General features: G+C 46.6%; 1 protein-coding gene across 3 annotated transcripts in view; it reads left to right on the top strand.

The window, feature by feature from the left end:
- The window catches only part of CDH16 (cadherin 16), a 1,158,846-nt gene that overhangs the window by 416,789 nt on the left and 726,465 nt on the right, over positions 1-15,592 (top strand). The gene's annotated exons all lie outside the window — the stretch shown is intronic.

Raw genomic sequence — 15,592 nt, 5'->3', positions numbered from 1 at the left:
CAATTATCCGATCAGGACACGTACCTTAAAGTATTCAATGATCCAACTGAACCTGTACCAAACATCATCTCAGCTGCCTTGGAAGAAGCACTAACTGAACAGCTTATTACTCAACAGACTAAACACTTGCTCACAAATGTACACCCTCAATGCCAGTGATTTACACCCTTCCCAGGGTTCACAAGAACCTTCAGAACCCTCCGGGTAGAACAATCATGGCTGCCAATAACAGCCTTTTGGAACCTCTTGCTCAATATATTGATATAGCAATTCAACCCCTGAGAAGGGGATTTAAAACCTACATTAAAAAGACACCAATGATTTCCTGTTGAATCCATTCGATATTTCATTTGACAAAAACATCAATTTTATTTTCACCATGGATGTATCCAGTCTCTATACCAACATTACACATCATGGTGGACTTGAGGCCATGGAATGGCTCCTTTTAACTACGGAAGAAACCTGCAAGTCTGACCAGTTATTCATCCTAAAACTACTAAAAATTGTGGTAAACAATAACTTCTTCATGTTTGAAAACAGATATTTCATTCAAATCTCTGGAACCTCCATGTGCGCTGGCTTAGCGCCCAGTTATGCCAACACATATAGGGCTTATCTTGAAGAAAACAACATCTTACACAATGAAAAATTGAAAAAACACTTAAAGTTCCTAGTAAGGTATATAGATGCCTTGTTCAGGATCTGGGAAGGCTCCCAAGAAGACCTCGATGGTTTTTTCAAGTTCATGGACTCGATGGCTCACCAAATCAAATTTACCTAGAAATCAGCAGGTCCTCAATTCAATTTCTTGCTGCAAAGATTTATCTCAAAGAAGGGAAGTTGCAGACCACTATGTACACCAAAACCACAGATACAAACAGTTTAATACACACCACAGGCTTTCATCCTAAGAAGACCTTTTTGAGCATTCCTCTCAGTCAATTTCTTAGACATACGTGGATTATATCAGATGATCAAGATTACACATACACAGCTCATTCCCTTACAAACAAATTCCTCCAGAGAGGATATGACCCAGATTCTGTAAAACAGTGCGCTGAGAAAGCAACAAAGGTGCCCATAATTGATGCTTTGGCACTCAAACAACGTCAGCTGTTAGAAAATTTGGTATATGTTACCACTTATTTTCACCAAAGCACTCAGATCAAGAAAATTGTGAAAAAACATTGGAACACTTTGTTACTCGATTCCACACATGAGGAATTGTTTCCAGTTCCACTGCTGTTTGCATATAGCAAAAGTAGATCTATTAAGGATTATCTGATCAAAGCAGACTTCTCAGCCAAGAGGGTTAAGGTCTCAAATTACAAAGGGACCATTCCCTGTAATAATTGCAACAATTGCAATAATTTAATCAAAAGGAATTCGATCACCCATCCACATATGGATTACAAATCAATCTCCGTCACTCATCTACTTAAGACACTAAAACACAATCTATGGCATCAAATGCCCATGTGGGCTTTTTTTACGTTGGGATGGCCACAAGAAAGGCCAAGACCCGGTGGTCAGAAACACAAATCTAATATCCGATTGCAGGCTGAAAGATCTCCTGCGGCCCAACATTTTATCAGAGAGGAACACTCAATTGCACAAATCAAGTTCATTATACTTGAGCATGTACTTCCACCAAGAAGAGGAGGTAACCTTACTGAATTACTACTCCAACAAGAATTTTTCTGGATTGACCCTTTAGACTCTATGTCCCCTAGAGGGATGATTGCAGACTGGGACATGAGTTGCCATCTATAACTGTTTCTATAAGCATCCATTTGGTCCATCCGGATGGTCCATCCGGTCCATCCAGTCCACACTCTGACTTCACAGTGTCACATAACCACACCCATACTTTTAATACATGCCACATTTGTATTTATCCAACTCTAGACATCTTGACCTATGGATCCTCTAAGGTTGTCTAGGGAACCTCATTGCATGAGGCTTCTGTCTTATTAATTCATTTCTTATCATCTCTTCACAGTCCGAATATGATTTTCTGACATTTACATAAAGAATGTTTTTTTCCCTTTTTGCAATTTATTCCACCCATTTCATATACATCGGCTTTAACATGCCGCTATTTCATCCACTTCTATTTTTTTTTAAACTTTATTTATAGAAAGTCACATCAGAGGAGAAATGTCACAGGTACATCACAATATCACAGACAATACAGCACTACAATTACAGAACACATGGTACAAAGGAGACAGTGGATCAAGGCGTAGCCGAGGGGGAGAAATCACTGTCCGCGAGCATGTTACATAGGTAGCGTCTAGACGGAGCCCAAATATCTTTAGGGTGGCAAGTCGTGGATACATTTAGTACATATTGTTCTTCACATTCATTAACCATTGTGAGGTCACAAAGAAAGTCTTCCACATGGGGTGTATTTGTAGCCTTCCAGCACTCCAGTATGCAACGCTTTGGAACAACAAAAGTTACATTAAAGAGGCGTGGGGTAGTCTCGGCCACTTTGGCGATGTCCCCAAACAAGTATTTCAAGGGGGGTGGGGATGGAGGGATTGACGTAACCTTTTCGAGGATGTCTGCAACTTCACCCCAGAACATAGTTATCGACGGACATGGCGAATACATATGATAGGCGCCTGCGCTTGGCGCATCACATTTCAAGCACTTCCCAGTGCAACCATCTACAAACTTGGCCAAATTAGCAGGGGTGTAGTGGAGTTGGCTGAGAATCTTAAACTGTATCAGTCATAGCCCTGAGTTTAGGGACACAGATTTGGTAAGTTGGCAGTATCGAAGCTATTGTTCCTCGCTCATTGTGATATCCAAATCTGTCTCCCAAGTTGTTTTTATGGTATTACAGGAGTTGGAGTGTGATTTTACCAGGGCATATAGGGTAGAGACTCCCTTCCTCCCCCCACTGGTCACCGTCATGGCACGTGTGCATTTGTGGGTAGTGGGCTCCGTAGGCAGCCTAGGCCATGTAGCAGCAAACACAGCCCTCATTCGATAGTATTGAAATTGCTTAAGTTGTCCATCTCCTACCGTATTCATGAAATTGCTCCGATTTACGTATGTGCCCCCAGGGAACATGTCTCACATTTTTAGTTGTCTGGCCGGGTCCCATGTCATTTGTAAGGTTTTATCAAACATGGGGGAGATGCCAGGAAAATTCCAGAACGGGACCTCCGGGTCATAGTGATCCGCCACTGAATTATTTTATAAATTCTGGACCATGCGTGTATAGAGGTACTTATGGGGTCAAACTCACAGGGGTCTTTATGGTTGGGACTGAAGATGACCGATCGCAGATCAGAAGGGGACGCAGCATATTTCGCAGTGGGGATATTTGTGGAAGTGTCATCAGGATCGTACCAGTGTTTGGCGAACTGAGTCTGAGATGTCATGTAATATTATTTGAAGTGCGGTGCTGCGATACTGCCGCTCGAATATGGCTCCACCAGTTTGGCCCATTTCGTCCTTGCAGTCCCCCCGCCCCATATGAATGAAGTAGCCACTCGGCCATATAGAGAGATCGGAAGTTTAGTCCATAACAGCAGTTTAGTTGTCAGTGTCTGCAAATGTTCTTCATGATTGTCCGCGTATAGCGTTTGTTTGTCGCTGGACATGACTACACCAAGGTAGCTGACCTGCATAGGGGACCATTTAAATGCGTTAATATTGGATAAGTTGTGTGTGGCAGCGGTGAGCAGGAACAATTCAGACTTGGAGACATTAATCCTGTATCCTGATGTCATGATGCCTACCCCCGGGCATCCGGATCGAGTCCATCAGCCCCGGGAGCAGGCATCCAGATACTCATTAAAACCCCAACAGCCCCGGCTGGGGGCTGTTTGGATTCAGTCCTGTCGCCTTAGGCACCAGGCTCATCATAAAAATCAGTCCTGGCGCCATAGGCGCTAGGCTCATAGACTTTACTTACCTTATGCAGACCATGCTGCAAATTAATCCAAGCCAACGTGAGGCCTGGATGGGACTATTTTATTACAGGGACTATTTTTTACTTGGCTGTGGTTCTGGGGATCTTCTTACATGGGACTACTTTGCAGGCTATTTAAACCATGCCCGAACAGCAGCTCATGCTTCGAGTTATTCTGCATCCCGCAGCGTAACGCTCACCGTGTCTGCAAGTCAGCATCCAGTCTTCTGCCACGCCCGCCTCGAATCCGGAGCTCCTAGACAAAAGGAAAAGAAAGGAGAAGAGGTTAGATCACGGACATTATTTGATTCCTTACCTGATTCCGGACCCAGCACATCTCTGAGCCTGGAAAGGACATTATTTCAGCAGGCGTCGCTTCGCCAGCAGCAGCGCCTCATTATACTCACCAGTCTACCGCATCATTCGACTCGGCGCTGCCTCCATCATTTTCTTCGGCGAAACCCAGCACCTGGGGGGGGGAACAAAAGGAATAACAAGGTGAGCCGAGAAAACCGACAAAAACAATCTCTTTACCACCTTAGGCTTACCTGCTTTACCACCAGAGGTATTATCCTTTAATTCGCTGCATCTTCCTTTGCCGCACCTATAAAGGGAGAGAGAACAGCATGTTAAACTCATGCAACCTTTACCGGACAGTGTTTGGTAATACAGACTCTTACCTGAACGCCATCAGCTGCCTCCAGGCAATATTCTTTTGGACCCAGCTGCAACCTAACGAGGGAATGGAACAAGAGTGAACACCGGACGTATTGAACTCTTTGAACTTTATAGACACTGGAGTCAATATTCCTCTGGAACTCCTCCAGTACCTTCAAACCAGTGAAGTAACTGGTATCTACGCGCCCCTGCATGCCATGCAGGATGGAGAGCTCATCATTTAAAAATATAAGGTGAGGTTATCAAGAGGGGATATCAGAGGTGATTAGTGGGGAGAACGAGAACAGTTGGGGGGCCATCACTAAAGTCCACGGGTGGCTAAATCCCTTTCTCCACTTGCAGGAGAATACTTCTACGAGTCCAGCAGACAAGATTAGGCGGGCCAGTCCAGACTGTCATCTCTTCACTACGCATCACGTTGGTGGAGACCGCAGCTGTCCGGGTCCGATCGACGCCCCTGTGGGAACCAGGTGAGCGTAACAGAACACGAAGAATATCTACAAATCCCCACCCGGGCGTAATGGAGACCTCAGAAACCGACCAACTAGCCCAATTGTTAGGCAGAAGTGCACTCTGCGTGCCAAGAAACTTAATGCCCTCAGGAGAGAACTGATTGTGTCCAAGGAGTGCACTGATGATCTTGCCAGACAACTGCTGCAAAACCAAGCCAGGCAAACACCACTACCTGAACTTGGGGGGAATTCAACCCCCGTTTCATCGAGTAGCCCTGTGCAAGTGGCTCTACCAGGGAGCATTCCTTTAGCTCCACCCGAACGCTTTGCTGGGGACCCGAAAAGGTTTGCTGTGTTCATGAACCAATGCTGCTTGCACTTTTTATGCAGACCAGGAGCTTTTCCAAACGACCAAGCCAAAGTAGCCTTTGTACTGTCATACCTTAGTTGCAGCGCAGCGGATTGGTCAATTCCATTAGTCAACCAGGATGACCCTCTTCTTCTGGATTTTCAGGGTTTTCAATTGAGCATGGAAAGACTATTCGCCAGACATTCACAGGGACAGGCCCTGGATAACGAACTTCTATCCCTACGACAAGGAAACCAGGACCTGCTAACTTATTTCGCAACCTTCAATAGGTTGGTGGTGGAAACCGGATGGCCAGAGGTAAAGCGAATTACATTATTTCATCGTGGACTTCATCATTTAAAAACATAAGGTGAGGTTACCAAGAGGGGATATCACAGGTGATTAGTGGGGAGAACGAGAACAGTTGGGGGGCCATCACTAAAGTCCGCGGGTGGCTAAATCCCTTTCTCCACTTGCAGGAGAATACTTCTACAAGTCCAGCAGACAAGATTAGGTGGGTCAGTCCAGACTGTCATCTCTTCACTACGCATCACGTTGGTGGAGACCGCAGCTGTCCGGGTCCGATCGACGCCCCTGTGGGAACCAGGTGAGCGTAACACCTGAGTAACTTGCGAACTTGTGGATATCAGCCATAATAGGTCCCAAGTTAACCTCAGGGTCCCGAACAAATAGCAAAGTGCCATCCGCATACAGGGATATTATCTCTGGAGGGCCCGTCATCCTAATGCCTCTATGCACATGTTTCTTCTGGACAAACTTAGCCATGGGTTCGACCATGATGACATACAATATGGTGGAGAAAGGACAATCCTATTTGGTACCCCTGCCCAGGGCGAAAAGAGAAGATAGAGTGTGATTTGTAAGGACTCTCGCTCCCGGTCTGTGTAAAGTAGCCAGACACACTTGGTAAAGTACGTCCCTAGGCCAAAACACTCGAGCACTGAGAAAAGATAGAACCAAGACACTGAGTCAAAAGCCTTCTCGCTGTCTAGAGCAGCAATCGCTGCATTCGCCTTTGGGCTGATCTGTGCCATCACCCCGAACAACCTACGAAGATTCAGGGCTGTGGATCGCATAGGAATAAACCCCACCTGGTCTGGGTGTACCAGGGTCGGCATATATGGGAGGAGTCTGGTGGGCAGAATTTTGGCAAAGATATTGGCGTCAGTGTTAATCGCGGAAAGGGGCCTATATGACGACATGTGATGTGCAGGGCGTCGGGCCTTGAGGAGCACAGTGATTACAGCTTCACGCATAGAATCCAGGAGTGTACCCAGATCCATAGCCTCCTTGCACACTTTCAATAGGACAGGGGCCAGTTTATCATGAAATGCCTTGCATAGTTCGGCACCCAGACCACCCGAACCGGGATCCCTCCCTGGTTCACCACCTCCCCCTGTAGCGTCTGGATACTTGCAATAGGGTTGTGATAGCTTTCAGCTTTAAGCATATTAGCCAGAAATGTACCTGCCTTGTTGCTTTCACCATATCTGCGGGCTCGGGCTGGAGTTGCCATATATTGGACCGCTCTGTCGGCTAATTTGTGAAACTCTCTCAGCGCTTTATGAATGTCAGAAAGGATCTCTTTATTATGTGTGGTGCTATAATCCTGTTCAAGCAGTGGCAGTTGGGACTCCACTTGGCCCAATTCCTTCCGGACTGACGACAGCAGCCCGGAGGTCTTAGCCATAATGATTCTTGGTACCAACACCTTGAATGTCTCCCACAGTGTTGCTTGGGATCCCACCAAGCCTTCATTGATTTCAAAGAATTCCTCTATCTCACGTGAAGGGATTCGCACATATTAGGGTCTCTGAGGATAGCATGAGGCATCCTCCAAAGTCTGGCTTGCGGGGGAAGACCTTGCAGCATCAGACTAAGGGCTACCGTGGAGTGATCTGAGAGAGTGCGAATATGGATATAACATGTCCACACCACATCTGAGAGGGATAAGCTAAGGAGCAAATAGTCTAAATGAGATTCAGAATCATGGACAGAAGAATAGTATGTGTACCGTTTATCCAGCGGGTGAAACATGCGCCAAGCATCTATTAGGGGGGTCTGTAACATGATCTGTTGCAAGGTGGTTGCAGCTCTCGTAAGCCCACAGGGAACCGTGGAGGACCTATCCAACGTAGTATCAAGGATAGTGTTGAAATCCCCTCCCCATAACAGTAGGTTGTCGTCTAGTGGAGTGAGCATGTCCAGTACCATCCTGTAAAACTCCAGATCATCCAGATTTGGCCAGTAAGCATTGAGTAATACAACTGAGCGACCGGCTATCTCCGCCCACACCAAAACAAATCTGCCTAGGACATCTATTTTACTGTTTAAGTAATGGAACCCGAGTGATGGGTGAATTGAGGTAAGAACCCCCTTGTACTGTGCTGAATACTGTGTATAGTATCAGAGTGGGCCAAGGGTGCATAGAAGTTGATATTTGCATTTTTAAGCGCATTTTTCTCCTGGAGCATCAATATCTGTGGGCTATGTCTTGTTACATAAGCAGCCACCTTTCTAGCCTTGGGGGGGTATTTAGCCCTCGCACATTCCAGGAGAACAGTTTGACCTTCATTCCACCACTCACATGTGTATTATGTGCCATCTATGACATTCACATTTCTCGTATGATTGATATGCACCATGAAATCGGACAACACCTGCAGTGACATGACTCTCTGATTTTAAACATTTAACAACCCCAACTGACCGCAGCCTAGAGCCAGGGGTGAAACATGTCAATACCCTTCCTCCGCCCCCACCCACACCATTAACCCCAACACGATGATGCCATCCCTCTTTAAAATTGTGGAACTTTCCAGAGGTGCGTATGTTGCGGCCCACAACTGCCACAGCTGGACAAGTACTTCCAGCAACATTCAACATGTTCAGTAGAGTGTCACCCAAACACAACAGTCTAATATTACAAAAAAGAAAAGGATATCGTGCTCAGCCTCAATTCAATCAGCTGGATCTCTCCAGTCTACATCAGGCTGTGGAGGTTTATTCTGATCCGGCCCACGTTCCCATGGCGGTAGTGGGATTGAAGCATTGATATAATACATAGCTGCTGCAGGATGTTCAAAAAGTGTACCCGGCCCCCATGCTGTATTCGCAGCATTGCCAGGAAGATCAGTGCAAGCGGGACGTGTTGCATTCACAGTTGTCTTTTGACTTGTTCGTACGATCTTCTCTGGGCTTGTACTCCCGCGGCGAAGTCTGGGTAGATGTGAACATTGTGGCTGTTATGGTGAAGCAGCCCCATCTTTTTCACCAGGCAGAGAATTGCGTCCCTGCCCCTGTAGTTTAGTAGCTTAGCGATAATGGTGCGGGAGGGGCTCCAGGTTTAGGCACAGAGGCCAGTGTACGGTGGGCTGTCTCCACAAGGAAATGATCTGAGAAGGATGCAACACCAAAAAGGGATTTTAAAAGTGTCTCGGCTTGCAGTTCCATAGAGCCTTTGTAGGAGGATTCTGCCACGCCCACTATGCAGATATTGTTCCTCCTAGACCTGGATTCCAGATCATCACACTTGTGACGTAGTTGAGCCATCTCTGGTATTTTGTCCAATTGAGTCTTCATTCGTGCCTATCCTGGCCTCAGCTTCTGTCACTCGTGCACTCTCCTTATCCAGGCGAGCCATTAGTGTTGTCCAATAGATGAGACGATGTCATCCAGTTTTACATTGACTGACATAAACCCGCTCTACATGGCGGCAAGGAGGTGGTCGTCTCTAGAGGTGGCAGTAGATGTCACCGGGGAATCACCAGATGCTGGCGGCATAGTGGCCAGGGCTTGGCTGTTTTTAAAGGAGTCCATTGGTCCTATTTTCTTTTTCCTGCCACTGGCACCCTTGGTCATCACCACGGGAGTAAAGAATTGGTGTTGCCCCGCACTCAATGTGCGAAAGAAAGTAACTTTGTGTGTTGGAGCATTAAAGGAGGTAGCTGTGTCCCAGAATCAAGTGCACTTTTCCATCAAGGTTGTGTACGTAATAGCACTTTGAAGGAGTCCCACACTATCCCAATTAGGCCAAGGCCCCAAGTCTGCGTGTACTCCACATCAGTCTACACGTGGCTTGGTGAGGTGTCACTTTTGGTATCTAACGGGCGCGAGATCGCAGCTCTAGCATAGGATCTTGTCGCAAGAGCAGGATTGGTTGTATTCACAGTGCTCCTCATCCAGCTATGAGCATAAACAAGAGTATTAGCAAGGAACTACAGTATTCATACTTGGGTCATGCTTCGGATGCCAGATCTGCACAGGTCGTGTTCTACATAGTTTAGTGTCTCCTCCTGCGTGCCAGGCCTGTATATATAGCACTGTTCTGGAATGGGTTGTACTCTCCCACGTCCAACAGCATTATTTACGCTGTAAAGGGATAGTTCAGCATATATGACGTGCCCCAGGTGTGGCCCCAAGCAGCAGGGCAAGCGGATCACCCAGTCCAGGAAGGCCAAATGTGGGGAGGTGATCGCTGTATAGCCGTACACACACTAAAGCGTCCGGAGGCTATGTTGTCCGCAGGTTCCCCAGTTATAGGCTCATGCTGCAGTCTAGTTGCCCTGGTTGCCACAGTCCCGCCGTGTCAGTGGTGTCAACATGCGACTCTGCAGGGTTGATGGCCACGCTTCGATGGTGTCGCTGTGTGCCGCTATGCAGTTGAGTATCAGTATTTGCATGCGTGTTGGTCGAGACCCCCTATGGATAACAAGACAAGGCTTCCTGTTAGTCCCAACCTCCACTCCAACACGGGGAGAGCAATGGATTGTGCCTGCTACGTATGGGTCTGTAATCGAGTTAATCTGGATACTGTGTGCCGTCAACAAGGTTAGAAGATATGGCCCTTCCAGTCATTAAGAGTCCCTGGCCCAGGCTATGCGGCAGAGACTATTTATTCACTTACCGGATAGTCAACACGAATCCCCATGTGCCAGGTAGGTCCAGATTAGTTTGCGTAGTGCAGGGCAGGCGATTTCATGCGGGCCGTGCTCCGTTGTCGCATTGTATGTCATGCAGGGTCCAGTGGGCATGTGCTTATCTGTGGTCAAGCCGACTTTGTGTTGGCTCAATGCCCGTCCGGACAGCAGGGCACAATATCGGGTGGGTTTGCATCTTTCCTCTCTGCGGTAATAGAATCCCTCTTGGTCACCCCACAATCAGGAGCAGGTCAGCATCAGAAGTACAGGGATCCATGCGGTTGGGTTGAGTACCGCAGACTAGGATATGCACATACCACGGTTAGAGTCACCGTTAGTCATATGGCCGACCTGGAGTCTGCGGGGGTCAAGCAGCACACCCACCCTGGCGTAACGTAGTCGGGTTATTCGTGGAGGCTCTCCCAGCTCAGTGCTGCCAAACTCAAAGCATGCCGATCAGCCTCCTTAGCACCCACACCGGGTTTCAGGGTGGCAGCACTTGCCAGTGGCAGCTGGATCTCCGCCACGTCCCCACAAGGTTCCACCAAGCCTGCCTCGGGCAGCCTTAGCCTCGGGAAGTACCAGGAGTGTCTTTGCAGGAGCGGATCTTGGCACAAAAGAGGGAGGAGGCTACGCACCAAGCCAACTGAGGGCAGCAATGTAGGCCCCTCCCACTGCATGACCTAGAAGCGTGGTCTCAACCACGGGGTAGAGTGCCAGCTTCACAGTACCCGCTGTCGGCCAATGTGTCGTCCCTCCATCGTCCGAATCTTGTTGGGTGGATATCTTAGCCAGGAAGCAAAGGATCAATCCGGTGTTTCAGTCGGGTCGTCTGCAATGCTTCTCACAAAGGAATCAGGCTAAGTTACCAGTCTAGATGACTCCGAACCAGGATATTTCTATTCAAAGGATATTAGCCGGAGTGCAGCTCTAAAGCTAGGCAGCCATCACGTTTGTGCGCAACAGCGTCCCCCATCCACTTCTATTTTGAATACCAAGCTGTTCTTTTTGCTTCTCGAACACAGCTGCAGACCGCGGCTTGTAGGTAAGCAGATCGTACTTTACATGTATTTTATTACTATTAAAACCTCCAGGTCCACGTCTATTGACACCCGCTCCTTGACTTACAGGTCCTACGGATGGAATCTCCTTCATTGATTACTTCGGACCATCTGCCACGTTCACTGTGCTATCTCTGTGAAGGGTTTTAGGATTACGAAGCAAGGCAATAATGGGCATGTTACTTCTTGTCAGTATTGGGTATCTGTGTGCAACAAAAAAAAGTGAAAAGCATAAACAAAAACATTTGCTGGTATCATTTGTCTCTTAGTTACTATGAGTTAATAAAGTGCTTTTCAGTGATCATGCAAGTGTAAAATTGCTTGTTGAAAATCAGTCCATACACAGACGATGATTAGCTGTTGTGAAGAAAAGAAAGTGTGCCTAATCTAACCTTCCATGTGCTCCTCCCTAGTTTTACTGTTTTAATCTGTCACTGTTCTTCTTGTGTATCATCTATGTGTTGTGCTAGGGGGGCTCTCACCTAAGGACTTGACGTCTCCTAGATAGTTCCAAGATTTCTTCCATACCAATTTAACAGCTTCATCTGTTGCTTTCTCTATGGTGAAGGGACCCTCAAAGCGTGGCTTGTGCCACGCCCTAGTGAAGTTCTTTAATAAAACCTTGTCACCAGGGTAAAAAAGTTGTGCTTTGAGAAGTTCATGTGGTTCTACTGGTGTGTCATCTTCATTCTTTTTTGACCTCCCCCACTTCGATTCCAGCTGTTGAGATATAATAGAAGCACTAGCCATCATCGAAGCGATTTACTCGTACATTTCATTACCAAGAACAGTAGTATCATTATGGGCATCTGTCAGCACTCTAGGGGGAGGAGCAAGTGTGAGGCACATGCGTCGTCCTGTCACCATCTCATGAGGAGTTACACAATGGTCAGATGCAGGCTGATTGCACAGTGTGAATAATGCTATGGGCAGGCCATGAAGTCACCCTTTTTCAGTGTCATGTTTATCTTTTCAGTTTACTCTTTGAGCAAGCCATTGAGGCATTCACAAAATCCCATTCACTTGTGGGTAATACACACAAGAAAACATATGCTTATTCCCCAATAGGGCTCTGATGTGCTCAAACACTTCATTTTAAAAATGAGGTCCATTGTCAGATCCTAGGACCTTGCACACCCCCACTATGGGAAAACCTCTGTAACAAGGAACTTCGCAGCACAGCGAACATCAAGGTGTGAGCAAGGACCAGCTTCAATCCAGTGAGAAAATGGGCACACTACTACAAGCATATACCTGTAACCATTACAATTTTGAATCATGTCCACATAGTCGTTATGGAGGTGTTGGAAGGGCCCATTAAGGCACGGTATTGCTCCACTCACTACACGTGACATTTGTCCTACAGTGAACCTCTGACAAACAATGCAGCTGTTCATGAAGGCAGCAACATGCTCTGCTAAGTTGGGGCAGAACCAGTCTTCTGCTATCTGAGCTGCAAGAACATATTTCCTAAGGTGGGTCCGGTAGTGGAGCTGCGTGAGGGCTGCTTACAATAATGCAAGGGGGAATAACAGGATTTCTGGTATTTGTCAGAGGTCTTAGCAACCGTCCTCTGCTGCCAGCTGAAGAAAGGCAAGGGATTTTTAATCTCCCTAATTTCGAACAAGACGAACTGGGCTGAGCAAATCCCCTGCACCCAAAAAACGAAAGAGTCCTATGATGTGACAAATTGTGCTGTTTATTGAATGCTTTCATAACACGGATCAAGTAATGGACAACGCAGCATTCTCCAATACTTTCTCATCGATTAAAGGCTTGTTCAGGCATTTTAAGGCAATGTGAGGTCACAAAATAATACATTGCACAAAACCTAAGGTGGAATGTGATTGGTCGGTGAGGTAGGCTACATTTGGAAAATATATGTGCTTAGTACCTTTATTGGTTAAACCATATCTCGTGGCTCCTCCTGTGACCACCTCCTAAATGGTGCAACTACTGGTACGTCAGGTTAGTGAGCTGTCATTGGGCCATGCAACTAAGTGTGAGTTAGCGTGGAAAGTGAGCAAGGATTGGTTAGAGAGTGTTTTCTCAGCTTTGGCGCTTTGGAAAGCTACCAGCCTATGTGCAACTATTCAAGGTGGTGATAACAGCCCCAAAGATGCTACTTGTACCCAACAAGTTACCATCTCTGATCCCCTAGTCCTTGAGACAGAACATTAGGCTTTGAACCTGATATTACTTTTGTGGCATCCTGCCTTCAATTGGATGGGAACAATGGTCTCTGTCTGGCTCTCATGAATAGGCTTTGTCTCCTGCATACAGATCCCATGTGTAGGGACCACACACTTAATTTTCCTACCTGTATTCATGAGTATTTTCAGCTTTTACACACACAGGTGACCTATATCTTCTGCTAATATTAAATGTTCTCTCCCTCGGTGTCCTCAGCAAGAATGTGCACATTGGCTGCACCGACAGCCTGCTCAGTGCGTCTCTGTGAAATCAGCATGCAGGGTCTCTCTCTGTATTCTCGAGTTCTTTCAGCACCCTCCATTTATTTCAGTGCGGCTGTGGTTTCCATCTTGATTTACATGGCCGCTCATGTTAGTTGCATTTAGCGTCAGCAAGTAGTTTATATGTATTCTTGTGCAACTTGCAGTTACTGCATAGCAAGAGTGTGTCCGTCTTCTATCAAAGTGGGTCATAAGCATGTTCTTCATGTCTGCAAGAATTTTAATCTAAGTGTCTGCGTAGCTTCATGCAGGGATGTATATGTGCTTCATGGCTAACACATCTGCATCATAGTCTCAGTCGTGATGTCATCAGCTTTTGCATGGTCACGGGCAGCCCACCCCAATGACTGCAAACGTATCTCTTCAATGGCGTCATCAGGATAAGTTCTAAATGGCTATCTGAGTGAATAGGGTTTCTCACATCTGTGGTACATCGATGATGGGGAGGATGGGACTAGGACCAATGCACACCTTTCATTTCTCTGCCATTGAGACGAGGGTGGAGTAGGTGCAACGGGGGCCACATTCATGTTTCTCTCTTCAAAATGGTATTGCACCTGCGGAATAAAAAATCAGTATCCCAAAATGCAAAATCAATATTGTGAGAAACCAAAAGTTGTCTCACTTGCTAGTCCCCAGGGATCTCTCTCTCAGGTGTCCAGGACACAGCCATCGCCTTTGGATCCAGACCCTGGGGTTGGTCCAGTTTGGGAAGATCACCTGGGTTGAGGATCTTTGGAGTATGGGGGTGAGACAACCTATGGTGAGACCCGGTATCCCCCTTTCCCATGTCCATAGCCCATACTATTTTATAGGATTCTCCGACATCCCAGCTCCAACCATTTCTACACAAACACTGGGCTGAGGAAGAGGATGAATGAGAGAAAAGAGGCACACCCTTACATATCCCATTGGACATGTCCCGTTAATAAGGTCAGGTAAAGTCAGGCACTTGACCTTAATCACATACATCTGATACCCATTAGCACCCCCCACACGGATAAAAGCCAGAACATGGACACACACCAGACCACGGTGGAACACGAGAAGGAGCAAATCTTCCAGGGTGAAGGCAAACCCACTTGAGCAGGACGACCGATCGACGGACCAGAGGGAGGGACTGGTAAACCCAGAACATCAATGCAGGTGGTCTTTGTCTGTGGGAAACCAAGAGATATACCCAGAGAAAGCCAAAACCCAGACAAGAAGAAGACTGCCTTGTGTGTCAAGGACACCAGTGACTCTGCCGGGTGAACAGTAGAGTTGGGGAGGCAACGCCAAGCTTGTGGTATTAACCTTGACTCGAGAATCAAAGCATCAGAGGACAGAAAAGAAAGCACACAACCCAATGAGTTAGCGAAAGACTTGAAAGGCCAGTTTGTGTCAAGGAAAGAGTTTAAACCACAACCGTGTATCTCACAATTGAAGGTTACGTGCATGCTGATGAGATGCAAAAGAAAGCAAACCTGTAGTGAACTTTAAAGTCAATGGTACCTGTGAAGTCAGCGAAACAGAGTAGCGGAGTGATCCGGTGAAATGAAACAGCCCAATCGAAAGTGTCCACAAAATGTTTGTTGTTTGTAATAAAGCAACAAAGTGAATGAACTTTGAAATACCAATAGTCAAGATTAACCCAGATGAAAGGGGAAGTTAAAAGAGGATTGCTTTAAGAGAAAGACGTCTTCGAACTATTCAGATTGTTTT

This window comes from Ambystoma mexicanum, chromosome 1p (assembly GCF_040938575.1).
Source record: "Ambystoma mexicanum isolate Mex_15411 chromosome 1p, UKY_AmexF1_1, whole genome shotgun sequence".
Lineage (NCBI taxonomy): Eukaryota > Metazoa > Chordata > Amphibia > Caudata > Ambystomatidae > Ambystoma > Ambystoma mexicanum.
The sequence above is the reverse complement of the archived record's forward strand: the minus strand, read 5'-3'. Positions and strand labels throughout refer to the sequence as shown.